General features: G+C 54.2%; 1 long non-coding RNA gene and 1 pseudogene across 1 annotated transcript; one reads left to right on the forward strand and one right to left on the reverse strand.

Moving 5' to 3' along the window:
- LOC135306131 (zinc finger protein 208-like) overlaps window positions 1-20,117 on the reverse strand; it is a 378,562-nt pseudogene that overhangs the window by 160,016 nt on the left and 198,429 nt on the right.
- LOC135305717 (uncharacterized) lies at window positions 6,105-10,233 on the forward strand. The gene is made up of 2 exons (XR_010366702.1): window positions 6,105-6,398; window positions 10,009-10,233. It is a non-coding gene; the product is annotated as an uncharacterized LOC135305717 (long non-coding RNA).

Below are 20,117 nucleotides of genomic sequence, written 5' to 3' on the forward strand. Positions count from 1 at the left end.
TGAGGCCAGGCTGTGCAATGCCCAAATCTGGGAGCATCTCCCTGCATGTGGACTCATCTGTAAATTTGCTGTGCAGCCAGGCTTTGAAGAAGGTGCCAGAATTGAAGTCCATCATCTTAAGCTTACCAGTGGCCAGGTCCAGGAAGAGGTTGTCATCCTTGATGTGATCCTCGCTGTCTCCTGCAGCAGCAGCCCCACCTGGTACAGCTTCTCTGGGGGCTCCTTCTTCTTCCCTGGGCTCAGACCAGGCTGTCAGGGTTCTGTCCAGGGCCCCAGCTGTCAGGGAACCAGGACAAGCAAAACCAGCTTGGATGGTGGCCACCAGTGCTGGGCAGAGCAGCTCAGCTCCAGCACAAGGGCTGTGTGCTCCCATCTGATGAGCCCTGGGCAGTGACACAGGCAGGACAAAAAAGTCTGGGGTTCCTTTGCTTCTCATTGCCAAGGCATGTGTGCAGCTGTAACTTACCAGGGCCCTGCAGCACAGTGTGCCTGTGGCTCTCTCCCTTCTTCTAGGGCAGATCAATATCCTGCATCCAAGGATGACAGAACACCTCTTCTAATGAGGGTCTGTCCCAGTCCAGCATGGATAAACACCGCCTGATCAGATCTTGGCACGCTGGGGAGAGAAACCAGAAACTGCCCGTCAGTTGGAGAAGGCTCCTGTTGGCTTTGCCCAACCATTCCCTGCCCAGGCCATGCTGGATGTGCTCAAAGCTGGGCCTAAACTTTCCCATCAGTTCCCTGTTTTGGAGGAGAGCAGGAGAGCAGGACATGTGCCACCTCCTCAGCAGCTGCCAGAGCGGGATGCTCCCGAGCCCGCTGCTGTCTCCCAGCACTGGCATTGCACCCATGCCCAGAGATGAGGATCCACCTGGAGAAAGCCGTTGTGGCAGCGAGAGCTGATGGTCCCAGCTGATGTTCTGGCCCCTCCTGAAAGGGTGCTCCCCGCAGACCATCTGGTGCAGCACGATGCCCAGGGACCAGATGGTAGCTGGCTTGCCATAGTACCAGCCAAAATGGGTCCATTCCGGGGGGCTGTATGATGGTGTTCCTATGGAATACAGATGGAGTTCATCAGGGGGATGCTGCTGCTCCCAGAGCCTGGCCCCAGCATCCCTGGGCATGCAGGGGCTGCCCCAGTGGTACGCAGGTTGACCCACTGCCCCTCTTTCCAACACATGGGGTTGGAAAAGAAGCCATCGGTGTTGGAAGAGAGCAGCAGAAGCCCTGGCAAGGCCCAACCATGACAGAAACACACTTAGTGCTGAGGGAAAACCATGCCTTCATCCTCCCTGCCTGTATTGCCCCAAAAAACAAACCCAGAACAAACCAGGTGAGTGGAGGAGCCCAAGCCCTTCTCACCTGCACACCAAACTGGCTGGGGCACAGGTTCCAGGCCCCTCCATCTCTGGTACCCTCACCTACGGGTGTTTTTGTTGGGCTGGCTGCCCCAGCCCCAATCCTGGGCAGAGTGGTGGGCAAAGGCTGCCAGCAGGACTGGAAGCTGGCTCCCCACCCAGCCCTGCTCAAACCCAACTCAGCTGAAATCTCAGGGCCATGAAGGGCAGCAAAAGGGAGAATCCCCGCTGCCACACCCAGCTTGGGCCCTGAGATGCTGGGCCATGAGATACCAGAACCAGGAGCACACCCCTGTGTAGGCTCACCTGCAAAGCGAATGTAGGCTGCCTCTTGCAGGTAGGTGCCACAGCCGAAATCAATCAGTTTGGCCTGCCCGGTGGCCAGGTCAACCAGGATGTTCTCTGGTTTGATATCCCTGTGCAGGACCCCGCAGCTGGTGCAGTGCCGCACGGCCTCCAGCACCTGCCGGAACAGCTGCCGCGCCACCCCCTCGGACAGGAAGCCCCGTGCCCGAATGAAATGGTGCAGGTCCTGACAGTGCTCCGGGCGCTCCAGCACCATCAAGATGTCGTTGGGGAGCTCAACCCACTCCAGCAGTTGGACCACGCCGGAGAAGCCACTGGACACCTTGTCCAGCAGCACAATCTCCAGGGGTGCGCTGGTGCCGTCGGGCTGCGGGAGGAGCACGATGCCATCAGTGGGGCTGATGCCGTGCCGGGGGTCAGGAAGCCCTCAGCCAGCCCGGGATGCTCTGCACCCTGCTCTGGCCCCATGCCCGCTCTCCCTCGAGGCATCCTGGCGGCTTCCACCCTGCCGGGCCTCGGCTCATCCCTGCCCAGCACAGCACCTCGCTCACTCACCAGCTCACCCCAGTGATGGACGCAGTACCGTGGCACCCTCTTGATGGCCACCTGCAAGCCAAGTGCAGAAGTGGGCTCAGCTCGCTGTCCACCCTGCCCAGCACCATCCTCCTCCCGCCTCCTCCCCCCTGCTCCTCCTCCTCCACCCCCTCCTCCTCCGCCCGCCGCCGGCCCCTCCGCTCACCGGGGCGCCGTCCGAGAGCCGAGTTGCTGAGAAGACGCTGCCGAATCCGCCCCGGCCCAGCAGCGAGCCCAGCCGGTACCGCTCCTTCAGGCGCTGCTCCGCCTTTCCTGCGGGCGGGACGCGGCTGTCAGCGCTCGGCCCGGGGCCAGCAACGGCCCCCGAGCGCCCCTCACCCGCCCCGGCCTGGCCAGCCCCCGGCGTTCGCTCCCTGCAACGGGAGAGCGGCGGCTCGGGGCCGCAGGCTGCGCTGCCGAGCGGCGGAGCAGGGGCCGGGCAAGCCGCACCGGAGGCGGCGGGAGCGGCCGCGCCGCGTGTGTCCTCCGCGGGCCCCGGGAGGAGCCGGGGCCGGGGTCGGGGTCGGGGCCGGGGCCGGGGTCGGGGCCGGGGCCGGGCTCGGGCTAGGGCCAGGCGGAGCAAAAAGCCGGCAATACCACCCCAGCCCCAGGCACTGAACCCCGCCCAGCAGCGCCACCGCCAGCACGGCCAGAGCCGGGCTGGGACCAGACCTCGGTGGGACGGCCGGGGGCGGGCACGGGGCAGCCCCGCCCGGGGCCGGGGGCGGGCCGGGGGCATGGCCCGGCCGGGCACGGGGAGAGGGAGGCGGGGAGAGGAGGGGAGACTGGGAAAGGGAGAGTGGGCGAGGTACGGGACAGCGGGAGAGGAAGAGGGAGAGGAGAAGGGAATCTGAAGTTTCTTCTCTCGCTGTCGCTGCTGCTGCTGCTGCTGCTGCTGCCGCTGCTGCCACCGCCGCTGCTGCAACTGAAGCTCCGGGGCCGTTTGTCCCCGTGTCTGTTTGTCCGTTGCCCGCTCGCCCCCGCCCCGAGCCCCACGTTCCCCGAGGGCAGCCCCTGAGCCTGTCCAAACACGGGAACTTTGCCGAGTTCAGCCAAGAGCCAGAGTCTGGACTCCTGCACAGTGGCTCAGGAATCCCCTCGGTCCCTGCTGTGCATTGTCCCTGCTGAGGGTCAAACACTCTCAGAGCGCAATCCCTGAATGCAGAATTTGTACCTGACACAAACACTGCACTTACCTCTCCAACATTGATTTCCAAGAAAAACAGGGGAAGCCAAACTGTGTGTAGGTCATGGTATCTTAAAATGTCTAAAACTTGCCAACTCATGGATCTTAGAGGTGAGATCTGTTTGGAATTAATGGGATGGACAACTAGTGCAAGATGGAAAAGGGGAGCATAAAAATAAATAGAGAAAAACATCTTGAATTGTTTCAATTTTCATTTAATTTCTTAAAAGCTCTTTCAGTTTTTCCAGAACCTTCTCCTCAGTCCTGTTTGCTTTTTCCAAGAACCTTTCCTGAAGAATGAAGTGCAGCTTCTGTCACAAGATGTGCCACCAACTGCAGCTTCTCTTGGCTTTCCACACTGTGTGTGCAGCACAACACTTGCAGCAAAGCAGGACAAATATTTGAAGAACTTGACAGCTTGTTCTTTTCTTTTCCTTGTGGGCTGGGCATTTGTGCCATTGGTAAGGTTTTCATTGTTACTGTTCTACCCTAAGAAAACATGACAGGCTACCAAGAATTCCTATGGAATGCAAGCCTGACTGAATGCAGAGAAAGAATCTCCAGAGCCTGCAGCCAGAAGTGGAGAGCTGTGTGATCATCATTCCAACACCCCCCAAGGACATCTTGAAAGTGATCTAGAAGATGAAAATGGGCTGACAGAGGGAGTTTGTTTCTGTGCTCTGTTCAGATTCTGCTACATCTGAAAACAATTCTACAGTCTCCATCTAAATCAAGAGTACAATCAGTTCATGAAAAGCCCCAGAACAAACTGTACCTCTCAGTAGATGACTGAAAGAATCTGTAAAGGAAAAATGCAGGAGAAATGCATTTCTCAGCACTGCAGTATTTGCCTGCCTGAAACCCTCCTCCATCTCCTCCCCATGCCTGGATCTGTTGGTGTCAGTTCTGCATTCGGTGGTGCCTCCAGCCCTGAATCCCCTCATCTACAGCCTGAGGAACCAGGAGCTCAGGGCTGCAGTGTGGAGACTGATGACTGGACATCTTAGGAAGCATTAAACTGATTGCCAATTTCTGCAAATCACTTGTAATAAAATTATCTTTTACAGCTCTCTTGCTTTGGTTCTTTGATTTCCCTGTAGTTTTGCTTATTTAATATTCTTCCTAAAGCTAGATGATTGTTTCTGCCATTTCTGACTTTGTTTCTCTCCACCTTCCCTGTGGCCACAGACTGTGACAATGAGGAGCAGTGTTCTCAGTGACTTTAAAAGAACTAAAGGATCTCCCAGCAGAGTTTTCTGCAGAGATCCCTCTATTCTTGCCATCTCTGGAGCTGCAGCAGCAATGTCTGTGTGCAGAGCTGGGGCAGATCAGTGCTGGCCCAGCAGCTGTGCCCAGCAGCAGCAGCACTTGGTGTTGGCAGTGCTGCTGCCGTGGCCCTGCCCCGCTGCCCTGGTGGCCCTGGTGTTGCTGCAGGGCCTGAGTGCTCTCGGGGCCGGGCACAGTCCTGGGGGTGGCAGTGCCGGGGCTGCAGCAGGGACAGGCCATGGGCACTGCTGGGGCAGCGCTGACGCCTCAGGCCAGGCCCTGGGGGCTCCAGGCTCCTTGCCCAGGCTCTCTCAAGAACATGGCCAGGCCAGTGCTCAGCACAGAAAAGCCCCAGGCTGAGCAGCCCCAGGCTGGCCGTGGGCAGGCTGGGGGCAAACAGCATGGCTGGGGCTCTGCAAGGGCCCTGGGGGAGATGGGAAGGAGCAGCAGAGCAGGGGCTGATCCATCCCCAGTGCACTGCACAGCCCAGGGCAGCGTCCCAGAGCGTCCTGATGGAGCTGCCAACAACATCCCCCCTCTGCAGCCCAGGCCTCTCCCCCAGCTCACACAGGTGCCGCATCCTTGCAGGCACAGCCACGGCAGCACTGGCTCAGGAGCCCGTTTGCATTGCAGAGAGCAGCCGGGAGCACCCCCATGCTGCTGCTGTGGGGACATGAACCTGAGGGAGCACAAATGCCATCAGCCCCTGGGGCCAGCAAGGGCTGGGGGACACCAGGGAAACCACTCAGCTTTGTCCTGGCCTCTGCAGTCAGCCAGAAAGTTTGTTCCCATCAGCTGGGAGTTTCCTGTCCCACTGCAGCTGCTGTTGCTCAGAGCCAGGGCTGCCTGGCAGCCACCCCCAAACTGCCCTGAGCTTTTCCTTTGATTCACTTTGGCTTTCTTTACACTTCCTGCTACAAACTTCTTCCTCTTGCCCACCACAGGGTGCCTGGAACTGGACACAGCACTTGAGGTGCTGCCCAACCACTGCCCAGCACAGGGGAAGAATCACTGCCCTGCTCCTGCTGGCCACACCATTCCTGATCCAGGCCAGGAGCCATTGGCCTTCTTGTCCACCTGGGCACACTGCTGCCTCATGTTCAGCCTGCTGTCCATCAGTCCCTGCAGGTCCCTTTCTGCCTGGCTGCTGTCCAGCCACTCTGTCCCCAGCCTGTAGCACTGCAGGGGTTGTTGTGGCCAAAGTGCAGGACCTGGCACTGGGACTTGTTAAACCTCACCGTGCTGGATTTGGGCCCTGGATCCAGCCTGTCCAGGTCCCTCTGCAGAGCCCTCCTACCCTCCAGCAGATCCACACTCACACCCAACTTGGTGTCACCACAGTTCCTTGAGGCCCCAGGTTGTCCCAATGCACTCCATGATTCCATGAAGCCTCCCAGTGTTACAGTGTCCCTTTGGTTCCATGGAACCCTTTGGTGTCACAAACTCCCTTGGATCCTTGGGCCCCACAGTGTCATAATGGCACCATGGTCCCCCAAGGCACTGCAGTGTCACAGTGGATCCTTGGTTCCATGGGGTCTGGTAGTGCAGCAATGCTCTCCTTGGTTCCCACAGTCTTTTATGCCTCCCACTCTCAGACAATAGAAGGGCACCTGTAGATGAAGGGGAGTGGGAGTAGATACCTACTCAAGAAGGTAATAATAAAAATTCCTCCTGACCCCCACGCCGAGGCAGGTGCCACTTCAGAACAGGTATGAGCCCCTGGATCTGGAGAGTCAGTCAGATGATTTAAATTATCTGTCCATTGAGCCTCCCAATTACGATTCATCTGTGAGAGGGATCGCCACCTCTAACATCAAAAAGGAACAAAGGGTAATCATGGTGGGTGACTCCCTTCTGATGGGAACAGAGAGCCCCAAAAGTTGACCAGACCCACCCCACAGAGAGGTCTGCTGCCTCCCTGGGGCCTGGGTATGGGATATCACTGAGAGACTGCCTGGGCTGATTCAGCTCTCTGATTATTAGCCACTGCTGATACTCCAGGCTGGCAGTGATGAGACTGAAAAGAGGAGTGTCAGGGCAATTAAAAGAGACTTTAGGACACTGGGACAAGTGGGTGATAGGACAGGGGCACAGGTAGTCTTTTCCTCAGTCCCTTTGGTCTCTGAAAATAACTGTGAAAGCAATAGAAGATGCATTATCAACAAGTGGCTAAAGGTTTGGTGTCATCAGCAGAATTTTGCAACTTTTATGGCACCTGGTCTGCTTGGACGAGGCTTCATCTTTTTGTTAAGGGCAGAAGAATTTTATCTTGTGAACTGGCAGAACTTGTCGAGAGGGCTTTAAACTAGGTCTGAAGGGGGAAGGGGATGCTGTTGGGCTCTCTGGAAGCAGGCCCAAGGGTGGCAAGCCTGAGTTAGGGGTGAAATCAGCAGCCCAGCTGAGGTGCATGGATACCAGTGCACGCAGCATGGGTAACAAACAGGAAGAGCTGGAGGCCATGGTCCAGCAGCAGAGCTGTGACATAATTGCCATCACAGAAACATGGCTGGAGTGCTGCACTGGATGGCTACAAGCTCGTCAGGAGAGAGGAAAGGGAGAAGAGGTGGAGGGGTGGCCCTTTATATTAGGGAGGCTTTGGACACCACAGGTATTGCAACTAATGATGATGGAGTTTAGTTCCTCTGGGTGAGAATTAGAGGGAATGCCAACAAGGCTGACATGCTACTGGGAGTCTGTTATCATCCAGCCAACCAGGAAGAAGTGGTGGACAACTCATTCTATAAGCAGCTAGAGAACGTTTCTGGATCATCAGCCCCATGTTCTTGTAGGTGACTTCAACCTTCCAGACATCTGTTGGGAACGTAATAGAACAGAAAAGAGGCAGTCCAAGAAATTTTTAGAGTGTGTGGAAAACAACCTTTTGTGACAAGTGGCAAGTGAGCCCACCAGGGGAGGGACTGTGTTAGATCTGTTGTTTGCAAATAGAGATGGGCTGGTGGGAGATGTGGTGGTTGGAGGCCACTTGGGGCAGAGTGATCATGAAATTATAGTGTTCTTGATATTTGGTGGAATGAGGAGGAACATCAAGAAGACTTGTACATTGGACTTCTGGAGACTCTGGCTTCTTAGGAGACTTATCCAGAGAGTTCCTTGGGAAGCAGCCCTTAAAAACAAAGGCGTTCAGGAAAGGTGGATATGCTTCAAAACAGATCTGGAGGGCACAGGAACCAACTGTCCCTGTGTGCTGAATGATGAGCTGATGAGTCAAACGTGCAGCCTGGATGTGCAAGGAGGTTTTGAAGGAACTTAAGATTAAAAAGAGGATGAATCATCTTTGAAAGGAGTGTCAGGTCTGTCAGGAAGTATTTAAGGGGGTTGCTGGGGCATGTAGGAAAAAAAATTAATGAAGCCAGAGTTCAGTACATACACAATTTTGCAACTTCTGTAATAGATAATAAAACAATGTTTTTCCAAATACTTCAATGGTAAAAGGAAGTGTAAGACCAACATTTGTTCTCTATTAGACGAGGGAGAGAACTCAGTAACTGCAAATGAGGAGAAGGCAGAAGTGCTTAATGCCTTCTTTGCCTCAGTCTTTAGTAGGAAGATGGCTTGTCCCCAGGACAACTGTCCTCTTGGGTTGGTTGATGGTGCCAGGGAACAGAATGGTCCCCCCATTATCCAAGAGAAAGCAGTCAGAGAACTTCTGAGCTGCTTGGATATCCATAAATCCATGGGACCAGATGGGATCCACCCCTGGGTGATGAGGGAGCTGGCAGATGAGCTTGCCAAGCTGCTCTCCATCATTTACCAGCAGTCCTGGCTCACTGGGGAGGTTCCAGATGACTGGAAGCTGCCCAATGTGACACCCATTCACAACAAGGGTGGGAAGGAGGATCCTGGTAATTACAGGCCAGTCAGCCTGACCTCAGTACCCACTAAGGAAATGGAACAGTTTATACTGAGTGTCCTCACCCAGCACTTACAGCATGGCCAGGGTATCAGACCCAGCCAGCAGGGGTTCAGGAGGGGAAGGTCATGTTTGACCAACCTGGTCTCTTTTCATGACCAGGTGCCCCTCCTGGTGGATGCAGGACAGGCTGTGGATGTGTCTGTTTGGACTCCAGCAAGGCCTTTGGCACTGTCTCCCACAGCACACTCCTGGAAAAGCTGCAGCCCAGGGCTGGGAGAGGAGCACTCTGTGCTGGGTTCAGAACTGGCTGCATGGCCGGCCCAGAGAGTGCTGGTGAGCGCTGCTGCATCCAGCTGGCAGCCAGGCACCAGTGCTGTCCCTCAGGGCTCTGTGCTGGGGCCAGGGCTGTTTGATATTTTTATTGACGACATGGATGAGGAGATTGAGTCTTTCATTAGTAAATCTGCAGACGACACTGAGCTGGGAGCGTGTGTCCATCTGTTGGAGGGTAGGAGGGCTCTGCAGGCCGACCTGGAATGATTGGAGGGATGGGCAGAGTCCAATCAGATGAAGTTTAATAACTCCATGTCCCAAGTCCTGCAGTTTGGCCACAATAACCCCCTGCAATGCTAGAGGCTGGCGATGGTGTGGCTGGACAGTGCCCAGGCAGAAAGGGACCTGGGGGTCCTGCTCGACAGCCAGCTGAACATGAGCCAGCAGTGTGCCCAGGTGGCCAAGAAGGCCAATGGCTCCTGGCCTGGATCAGGAATGGTGTGGCCAGCAGGAGCAGGGAGCTCATTCTTCCCCTGCACTTGGCACTGGTGTACTTGGCATTATTCCCCTGGACTGGCACCGTACCTCGAGTGCTATGTCCAGTTCTGGGCCCCCCAATTTAGGCAGGACATTGAGGGCCTGGAGTGTGTCCAGAGAAGGGCAACAAGGCTGGTGAGGGGCTTGGAACATAAGTCCTGTGAGGAACAACTGAGGAAGCTGGGGTTGTTTAGTCTGCAGAAAAGAAGACTCAGAGATGACCTTATCCCTCTCTACAGTTTCCTGAAAGGTGGTTGTAGTCAGGTGTGGGTTGGCCTCTTTCTCCAGCAACGACTGACAGAACCAGAGGACACAGTCTTCAGCTGCACCAATGGAAATATAGGTTGGATTTTAGGGAAAAGTTTTTTACAGAAAGAGTGATAAAGTATTGGAGCGGTTTGCCAAGGCAGGAGCTGAACACTGTGCCGAGGTCCCTACTGTGAAACCACAGAGGGACATGGCTCCGGGGCAGCTGAGTAGGAGAATGCATTTCACCAGATTTTGAAATGTTCCAGGAAAAAAACCCCTAAAAACAACTAGCCAATGTGGAATTAAGAGACCTAAGTGATGTCTGAAGATGAGGAACTGCTAAATATCTGCTAAGATCCTTTTACTTCTCACCCTAACCTGAAAAGGTCTTAACTAGAAAGAGGACCTGGAATGTTAGACTGAAAAAGTGGAATCTCCTAATCTCCTGTGAGGATGGAAGCCCCAGCTCTGCCTGGAGACCAGCGGACAAAGCTGCATCCTCCTCCTCCTCCTCCGTGCCACTCCTGGGAGCAGAGGCAGCGTGGGTGCGACCTGTCGATTTCTCCCCACCTGAGCTGATTCTTTTTAACAAAGGCATTAAAAAGGAGAAAGATCTCCTGTCCTCTTTATTACAAATACCAGATGACAACACTCTTTCACTGATCTGAAAAGGATGACAAATTCAGAAAGTCTTTCCTGGGAGTGATCGCTCTGTTGTCGCTCCCTCTGGCGCTGGGGATAGCTGCTGCAGCCACAGGATACAAACTCTTGGTGTTTCCCAGATCCCAGTCTGGTGCAGGTTTGAGTGGTTCCAAAAAGGGAAAGGAAAAAACAGTCCAGGGAAAAATGTGGACTGCTTAGGTGAACTAACTAACAAGCAGAAGCAAAAAGCAAAAGCAAAGCAGGAGCACAGCAAGAAGCAAGAGCAAAGCAAAAGCAAAAGCTAAACTATGTACTTCCCCATCTCTCTGTCCCGCCAGCCGTGGGGGAGCAGGCTGATAACAAACCAAAACAAACCTTGCTCTTCAGAGCCAGTCTTGAAGGCACAGTACATAATATCCAGTATTAACAGAACACACGATTGGGGATACAAGCATCATAACCTCACCCTAGGACATTCCACCCCTTATACCCATATCGTCAACATACTAACATAAAACTTCCATCTGTTCCCCCCCAAAAATTACAAGCTATACTCATCCTCACCCCACAATCAGATCTCCCTGAGGTACACATTATGTTTTTCCATCTCTTTGCATTATCCACCATGTGCAACCTGGTCCCTGAGCAAAGACAACCCCACAAATGGGTTTGTCTGTACTCGAGGAAGAATTGATCCACACGGTCTTCCCTAACAAACCTCTGACATGTACCACTGCGACTTTATTTCCATCTGTTATATTCAGGGACTCAGACTGGGCAGGACCTGCTCGGCTGGTGGAACCTCTAGTGTTAACTAACCAGGTGGCCTTTGCTAAATGCTGCTCCCAAGTTTTGAAAGATCCCCCACCCAAGGCTTTCACCTGGGTTTTTAGTAGTCCATTGTACCTCTCCACTTTGCCTGCAGCTGGTGCATGGTAGGGGATATGGTACACCCATTCAATGCCATGTTCCCCAGCCCAGGTGTTGATAAGGCTGTTCTTGAAATGAGTCCCATTGTCTGACTCAATCCTCTCAGGGGTACCATGCCTCCACAGGACTTTCAAGGCCCAGGATGGTGTTACGGGCCATAGCATGAGGCACAGGGTAAGTTTCCAACCATCCTGTGGTGGCTTCTACCATTGTGAGCATGTAGCGCTTGCCTTGGCGTGTCTGGGGCAGTGTGATGCAGTCAATCTGCCAGGCCTCCCCATACTTGTACTTGGACCACCAACAACCATACCATAGGGGCTTCACCCTCTTGGCTTGTTTGATGGCAGCACACGTCTCACAGTTATGGATAACCTGAGAAATACTGTCTATGGTTAGATCCACCCCTCAGTTTTGTGCCCACTTAGAGGTGGCATCTCTGCCCTGATGACCTGAGGCATCACGGGCCCATTGAGCCAGGAACAACTCCCCCTTATGTTGCCAATCTAAGCCTATTTACGACACCTCTATCTTTGCAGCCTGATCTACCTGCTTGTTGTTTCGGTGTTCCTCACTAGCCTCACTCTTGGGGACATGGGCATCTACATGACAGGCTTTCACAAGTAGCTTCTCTACCTCAGTGGCAATGTCTTTCCACTCATCAGCAGCCCAGACTGGATTCCTCTATGCTGCCAGTTGGCCTTTTCTGCCTTTCTAACCAACCCCACAGAGCATTGGCTACCATCCACGAATCAGTATAAAGGTAGAGCTTTGGCAACCTCTCTTTCAGCAATGTCCAGGTCCAGCTGAATGGCCTTGAGTTCAGTAAATTGACTTGATCCACCTTCTCCTTTGGTAGTTTGTGCATCCTGTCATGCGGAGCTCCACACGACTGCTTCCCACTTCCAGTTCATCCCTATGATGTGACAAGAACCATCAGTGAAAAGAGCATAGCGTGTTTACTCTGCTGGTAGTTGGTTGTATGGTGGAACTTCTTTAGCCCATGTCACTTGTTCCTGCTCTTCTTTGTCAGTGAGACCAAAGTTCTTACCTTCCAGCCAGTTTGTAATTGTCTCCAAAATCCCAGGGTGATTCAGGTTTCTAATAGGGGCATGCTGTGTGATGAGGGCAATCCATTTGCTCCATGGGGCATTGGTGGCATGGTGGGTAGGGGGAACTTTTCCTTTAAACATCCACCCCAGCACCGGTAGTCAGGGTGCCAGGAGGAGTTGTGTTTCTGTGCTAATCACCTCCAAGGCTGCTTGAACTCCTTCATAGGTGGCCAAGATTTCCTTCTCTGTGGGAATGTAGCTGGCTTCGGATCCTCTGTGACTTTGGCTCCAGAATCCCAGTGGTCTGCCTCGAGTCTCCCCAGGCACCTTCTGCCAAAGGCTCCAGGACAAGCCATTGCTCCTGGCTACAGAGTAGAGCACATTCTTTACCTCCGGTTCTATCGTGACGGGGCCAAGGGCTACTGCATGAGTGGTCTCCTGCTTGATCTGGGCAGAGGCTTGTTGCTGTTCAGGGCCCCACTGGAAATCGTTCTTTTTGCAGGTGACCAGGTAGAGAGGGCTCACAATCTGGCTGTACTCGTGTCATGGTTTGAGGCTGGCAGTGCCCCCCATGAAAATATACTTTCCCTAGTGGCTTCTGTGAGATGTGATCAGGAACAGAGCAAAGCAGGCTCCAACTTAGGAATAAAGGAAACAAACTTTATTAACTACAACATCTAAAAAGGAACAGACACAAAACTAAGAATGAAAACCCTCCAAATACATTTCTCCTCCTCTCCCTCCTTTTCCTCCACAACATGAAATAAATTGAAACATAACAATGAAATAACCATAAATTTCCACACCACCACCATCTCTCAGATAAGCAACTTTTGAGTCCATCATCACCACTCAAATAATCAATTCTGAAGTCCATCAGGGAGACAAGAGTCCCCCCCCTTGCACCATAGGCTTCCCCCAGAAACACAACTGAAACCTCTTGCGATTCTATGTCAATCGTGGCACTGCCTGGAGAACATTTGCCCTTTTGACTTCTTCCCTCCATGTCCAGTGCTCTCACCACTGCACATGGACCAGGACTGCTTTTAGGGTTCCCCATTTAAAGATGCTCCACCCAGTTCCAAAAGCAGCAGTCTCTCAGCTTCAGGACACCAGTCCCCCCCAGATTTAACCCCTGGGGCCGAGGGGTCTCGTGAACAGAGATCTTCCCCTCCACAGAAGACACAGGGCATCCCACACCCTCCTCAGCCATCTCTGTTCACTCCACTGCTTCACTCTTGGCTCCAAGGCACTGCCTCCCCCTAAATGCAGTCTCTGTGTGACAGGAAAAACATGGGTCTGTCCATGACCAAACAAGAAAGAGTCCAGCTCAAGGCCACTCCATCACCTCCTCCCACCTAGGACTCTTCTCACCTCTTCTAACATCTCTCACTTGCACCAGCTTTCATCACACTTGCCCATTTCCTCTGGCTTCATCTCTCTCTCGCCTCATTCTGATTCAGGAGGATCAGTATTTGTAAGGTTTCCATTATTCTACCAAGGGGTTAAAATCTTTGCCTCTGTCTGCCCAGAACTCCCACAGCGGCCGGGCACCTTCTCTCGATGCATCCCCCGCTTCTGGCCGACCATGCTGCCAGTCCATGATACCGAATTTCAAGGCAGCACAGGCACTGGCTCTCTCTCTCTATCTCTCTCCAGGGGGGTAGGAGGGGGGCCCAATGCTTCTCAGGCTCCTCCACCCTTCCATCTTGCAAGGCCTTCACCCCCCTCCTCTGCCCGAGGCTCCGGCCTACCTCACCCGGCCACATGGCTTCCCTCCCCCAGCCAGCCCCAGCTGGGCAGGGGAGCTCTGAGCTCCTCCACTGACCGGGACCAAAAGAGAGCTCCCCAGGGAGTTCTTGCTTTTAACCCCCTGTGTTCTCAGAGGCGGTCCACACCTTCAGTGGCCAAACCAGGTGCCAATATTCCAATGCAAGCACTGATTGGTTTGACCAAAACCTCCCAAAAAACTCACTTCCTTCTTAACCTGTGAGAGGTTGGGAGAAAATTTGCCCTGGTATCATTTTGTCACAGTACGTACGATTTGTAAAGTAACCCCAAAACCACATAGTTAGCATGTGATAGCTCTGAATCCATGTGTCTGCCTTGCAGTGGAAGTTAAAGATCCATTAAATCCTCACCTTATTAACCATAAAGCAAACTGGATAACAGCCACAGCAGCCTTAGCTATGGTTAGCCTGTGTTCCCAGGGATGTCGGGGTGTTCCTGATGGGGCAGAAGGAAGAGCTCCAGGCCCTCTGTGAGGGTGAGCGACGGCAGCGGGCTGTCAGTGGGGGCTGGCCGGGTGAGCTGCAATGCCTGGGCAGGGAGCTGCAATCCCTGCCCCGGCTGCGGTGGGCTTTGCTCCTTTTGTGGACAAGGGGTGGTGTGGGCAGAGCACACAGAGATTTTAGGGACATGGGTGAGGGGATTCATGGCCAGCACCTTGCAGCTGATCCCCTTGGCTGCTCTTGTCTTGTGGGCATGGCAAGAGCTGGGTGGGATGGCCCTGGCAGGAAAGTCTCCTTGGATTCCTGCAGATCCAGGTTCTGACAGTGGTTTTGTTCCTCTCTCTTCCAGCCCCTCAAGCCCTGAGTGAAAACAACAGACCCTCCCACATAAGCATATTTGTCCAGGTGATGTTCGAGGGAAGAGCTGCAGAACCACTTTCATTTGCTGGCTCAGAAGAGCCTGTGTCTCTTTAAGACCTCCAGATCCCTGGGAAGGTGAGACCACCTGGAGACCAGAGGAGACCAGCTGGAGCTCCAGGCACAGCTGACGACTGGCACAGCTGAGCCTGTGGGAAGCTCCCATAGCTCCTGCCTTCTCCCTCCCTGCTGACAGCTGCCTCCCTCCAGCCCTCAGACCCTGCCCATCCCCTTTCTTCCCTCTCAGCTCACCCCTTTGCTTCACCTTCCATTAATAAACAGTTTGGCTTCCTCGCTTTGCCTGCATCTCTGTGGAACTGATGCAATACAAATCCAGAGCCCTGGGACACACAGGCCCCTCCTGCTGTTCTCTTCCATGCCGTGTTTTGTGCACAGACACAGAGGAATGAGGGCAAATCAGGCTGGAAAGGTCCCTGTGCTGAAGGTCCAGTTCCACAACACTGCAGTTACAGATCTTGCTGAGCACCCTGGAGCCCCTGGATTTTGGAAGAGCCAAGCTGAGGATGCTCTGAACCCAGCTGTGAGGGATTCCATGGCAAGCATCCACAGAGGGCAAAGGAGCTTGGAAATGCTGGATGGTTTCAAGAACAGCTTCCTGAAAGCACAGCAGTGCTCCATCCCTTCACAGGATCAGGAAGAGGGCAGAACCAGAGACCATCCGGGCTTAACAGAGAGCTTTGGGTGTGCCTAAGAGCAAATGAAGCAGCAGCACGGTGCCCGAGACTCAGAAGTGCGACCGTGCCAGTGCACAAAGCACTGTCAGACAGTGCTGGGATCTTGGGTGTGGTTCTGGTCCCCACAGCTGAGGAATGGCAGCCCCAGCCTCAGACCCAGTCAGAAATCTAAGCAAGTGAGACCAGAGGGAGGGCACCCTTCCAGTTTCTCTGGGGCATGGCCGCCAAACAACCCCTGCTGCTTCTTCCTCCGCCTGTGTTTGGGGTGTGCTGCTGGCAGAGCCAGCCAGGTTGTGCTCTGTGTTCCAAAGCCTGTTGGGTGCAGGCATGAAAAGCACTGTGTGCACAGCAGAGAGTCCTGGAAGGTGCTGACAAGAGCATCCTGCGGGGACAGGGCTCTGGTGTCTGGCTGGAAAAGCCTGGTTTTGCTGCTGTGACCACAGGCAGGAGTTGAGGCAGCTGAAGAGGCAGCCAGCAGCCTGTGTTTGTAGAGGGCCTGGGGCTGCATGCCTGAACCTCCACCTGAAAACTCACTTGGGGAATACGAGCTAGAGCTGGAGTGCCTGTCCTGAAAGATCCTGAAGTCATTCAGCCTTGCCAGCTTTTCTTAAGGTATTCCCCAGGAAAGCTACACATTTGGGGAAATGCCTTTGGAGGAAAGGGGCTTGCTTCTCAAGGAAAGTGCTTCCCAGGGAACTCCCAGTGAGGTAGGTAAAAGTGTCCCTTTTGGCTCTCTGTGCTCCTTTCAGTCCTTGAGGACTGTTGCACTTGGCAGAGGGGCAGGGCAAGGGAGAAGGCTGTGAAGAGTGGGTTTGGCATCTGCCTGGACCTGCGGAGACCAACCCAAGCACCTGCAGCAGGGTGTCTTCCCCCACTTTGGACAGAGGTGTGAGCAGCAGAATCTCTGTCTAGCCACAAGCTCCAAAACTCACTTTGAGAGCTGTGAATTAAAAGTCTTTATGCACACACTTTTCACATCTTCCCTGTCTGCTGTGTTTCAACTCTTGGCAAGATGCATTTGCCTCTAGCTTGGTGGAAGCTGCTGTGGCCCAGGGCCAGCACAGAGCTGGGCTGGGTGGGTCAGGCAGCATGGCAAGTCTTGGTGTGTCCCTGGCCTCAGAAAAGGCTTGGAAGGTTTGCCTCCCCAGGTGTCCTGCTCGTTGGCTCTCTCTGTGCATCTTGGAGAGAACAAGGTAAGCATTTCTGGCAGCTGGGCATCAGCAGGCCTTAAACTGGGGCCGTGTTGTGGAGCGAGCCCAGCTGAGATACCCTGAGAGGAGCCCAGTGCTCCTTGCTCCCCTCTGCTGACTCATGAGCGTTTGTCTGGTTTTGGGATGACCCTGGCTGTGTCAGAGGGTGCTACGTGGACACGAGACAGCCGGTCCTGTCCCGCTGGGTCCCAGCAGTGCCTCGCAGCAGTCCTGCATCCACATCAGGATGCTGGCCAAGAGAGGTCTTGGAAGCTGAGGCAGCTGATTTTAAGCTTGTGCAGGTGCCCACATGTCAAGGCCAACGGTGTTCCCTCAGGATACAGCAGTCCTGAGTGGTCTCCCTCATTCAAAGAAATTGGCCCTTTTATTGACCTGGCAGGAGGGCAGGAGTCTGCCCCCATTAAAATATTTCTCTGCCACGTATAAATTTCAGTGGGTTGATGTAGGAATTGCATCAAACATACCATCCATCTTTATGCTGCTGAGATGATTTGATTGGCAGGGGGTTCAAAATACACTGTGTCAGATTCCTATACTTGAAGCTGATGTCCAGATACTGGCCAGAAGCAGTCTCGATGCCCTAAAAAGCACAAAGTCTTCCTCATGCCTTCTCTGCACTGGGCTGATTCTGTATTTCCCCTTAGTTCTTCTGGTAGACTATGTCTAAAGCTTTTTCCCAAGTCACTCTCATGTCAAGTTAGGCCAGCCAGGTTTTTCTTATGCTAATTGGTGCTAAGTACTTATGTCTGTCTGTGCTAATTACTTGTTTACTAATGTGAATGCCTTGTGCTTACTTATGTCAAACAAAGGCCTTGTTTCATTGCCAAAGGTGCCTGAGGCTGCCTGCTCCTTGTGGCACCTGTTGCTTTCCTGTGGAATGTTCTACCTGCCCTGAGAGTAAAGAGGGAGCTGGAGAAAGAGCTTGCCAGGCTGCTCTGGATCCCTGACCAACAGTCCTGGTTAAGTGGAGAAGTCCGAGCTGAGCAAAGGTGCCAATGGAACAGCCGTGCACAGGAAGGCTCGGTGGGAAGGGTGATCCAGGAACCACAGGCCTGGCAGCTGAGCTGCCACCGGGGAAGGCCTTGGAGCAGATCCTCCTGAGGGCCATCCCACAGCACGTGCAGGGAACCAGGGCGTCTGCTGGAGGGTGGGAAAGCTCTGCGGAGGGACGGGGACAGCTGGGGGTCCTGGCGGGGTGTTAACAGCTTCTGTGGGGGAGTTTGGGGAGTTGGTGTTGGGGGGGTGTTGGAGAAGGCATCGTCTGGAAGGTGAGAGGTCTTGGCTGGAATTTGAGTCAGTTTGAAGGCAGCATCTGTGGCTTGGCACAGCTTTGGTTACGGAGGGCAGAAAGACTATCTGTGACTTTTCCTCTTCATGGTCCTGATTCTCCTGCAGGGAACAAGAGGGGAGAGCTGTACTTTACTGGCCACTGAGATAACTGTACCAGGGGGAGGATTAGCCCTTTTGCCATCTACTCATTTGTTTGGGCTACTTTTGTAACACTCAGTGGACTTTCATTTCTTGAGAGCTTTTATTCCTTAAGAGAATTTGGATAATATCATCCTTTCACAGAAAACTGTTTGCAAACCAAAGAATGGCCCTTTTTTTTTGCCTCTGTGTAGTATTATGTTCTGTAAAGTGACTCTCAGTGGATGAGGTTAAGGCAAATGAGTTGCTGCTTTGAGATGGGAAGCAAAATTCCAACTCTTCACCTTCTCAGGTCATCCCAATCAATTTGGGAAGTTTGCAACTTTTTGGAACTACTTGAGTTGAGCAACGGGAAGTAAAGCTTTCCTGAAGTGAGGCTTGTTAAATGCCAGATTCTTCTGTGCCTACCCCACTAAGGTGTTTTTGTGCTGAAGGAAATTACTTCAATGAGAAAATAATTTCAGGATGTAGGGCTTCTGATTGAGACCAAGTGTTGCCAGCAGTTGTTCCGGGTGCTCCTGCCAACAGCCCCTGCAGGAAGGAGCACAGACCCCAGTGCACATGGGCTTTGGCTGCCCCAGGCACAGAAGCCCCCCGGGGGCACAGGTCTCTGGGGCAGGAGATGGGCAGCAGCACTGCCAGGGCTCAGGGGGTAGCAGGTATGCTTGGGCAGGGACTCTGCCACACCTGCTGATGTCAGTGCTCCCCTGGCTCCAGGGGTCAGAGCAGCATTTGTGCCCTGGCCCACACGTTCCTTGTCTGGGTCACACCTGCGGGTTTAGGATGGCCACCAGCCGGGACGTGTCCCAGGGAGGCCGTGCCAGCTTCTGTGGAAGGCCCCGTGCCCTTCCCAGCACGGCTCTGTTGGCAGCCCTGGGGGCTCCTTCTGCTGCTCTGAGTCCACAGAGCAGGGCAGTGTTTGCTGATGGTTTGAGCCCTTCCTAAAGACTCTGTCGGGCTGCATTAGACACTTGGGACCAGGGATTCCTTCCAACCTGGGCCACTTTGGGTGGGCTGGGGGTGGCCCCAGGGCAGGGGGTGGTGTGTACAGGGGCCCTTTGTGACACAGTGCAGCATGGTCACCGTGGCATGGAATGGGTGTCCAAGAGCTCTTTGTGACACGTGGTGACATAGGAGCTGGAGGTGACAAGACCACGCCACAGTGCTCGGAGCACACAACGGGACAGAGCAGTGCTGTGAGGAGCCCCTGCACAGCACACTCGTTCGTGTCTGACCCAGAGCCTTTCCGAGACGTTATTTCTGCAGCTGACCTCGAGGCCAAACCACAGGACTTGCTGAGCCCTGGCCTTCCCAAGGCTTCTCTTCTGCAGGTGCCCTCGAGGGCAGACCGTGGGACTTGGTGTCCTGGAGGCATCTCCCATCCCTGCCGCCGGTGCCCTCGAGGCCAGACCACAATCCTTGACAGGAGTCTCCTGTCCTTGTGGCAGGAGCCCTAGAGACCAGAGTGCAGGACTTGCTGTCCTGCAGCCTTCCTGAGGCTTCTCTCTTGAAGGTGCCTTCCAGGCACGACTGCAGGACTTGCTGACTCTGAGGTTTTCTGAGGCATCTCTCCTGCAAGCAGCCACAAATCCAGTCACTGACATGGAGCAGAGACCCCCGAAAGTGCCCAAGCTGGCGTGGGTGGAGGAGGAGGAAGAAGGCCCTGGAGCTGCCCCAGCACAGGAGACTGAAGAGGTGGTGCCACTTGAGCTGCCACAGGAGGGTGAGTGGCAGAGCTGGGCCAGAGGACTGGTGCCTGAAGCCAGCTTGGCATCCCATGGCATCCCATGGCATCCCATGGCATCCCATCCCATCCCATCCCATCCCATCCCATCCCATCCCATCCCATCCCATCCCATCCCATCCCATCCCATCCCATCCCATCCCATCCC

Source organism: Passer domesticus, chromosome 8, assembly GCF_036417665.1.
Source record: "Passer domesticus isolate bPasDom1 chromosome 8, bPasDom1.hap1, whole genome shotgun sequence".
NCBI lineage: Eukaryota > Metazoa > Chordata > Aves > Passeriformes > Passeridae > Passer > Passer domesticus.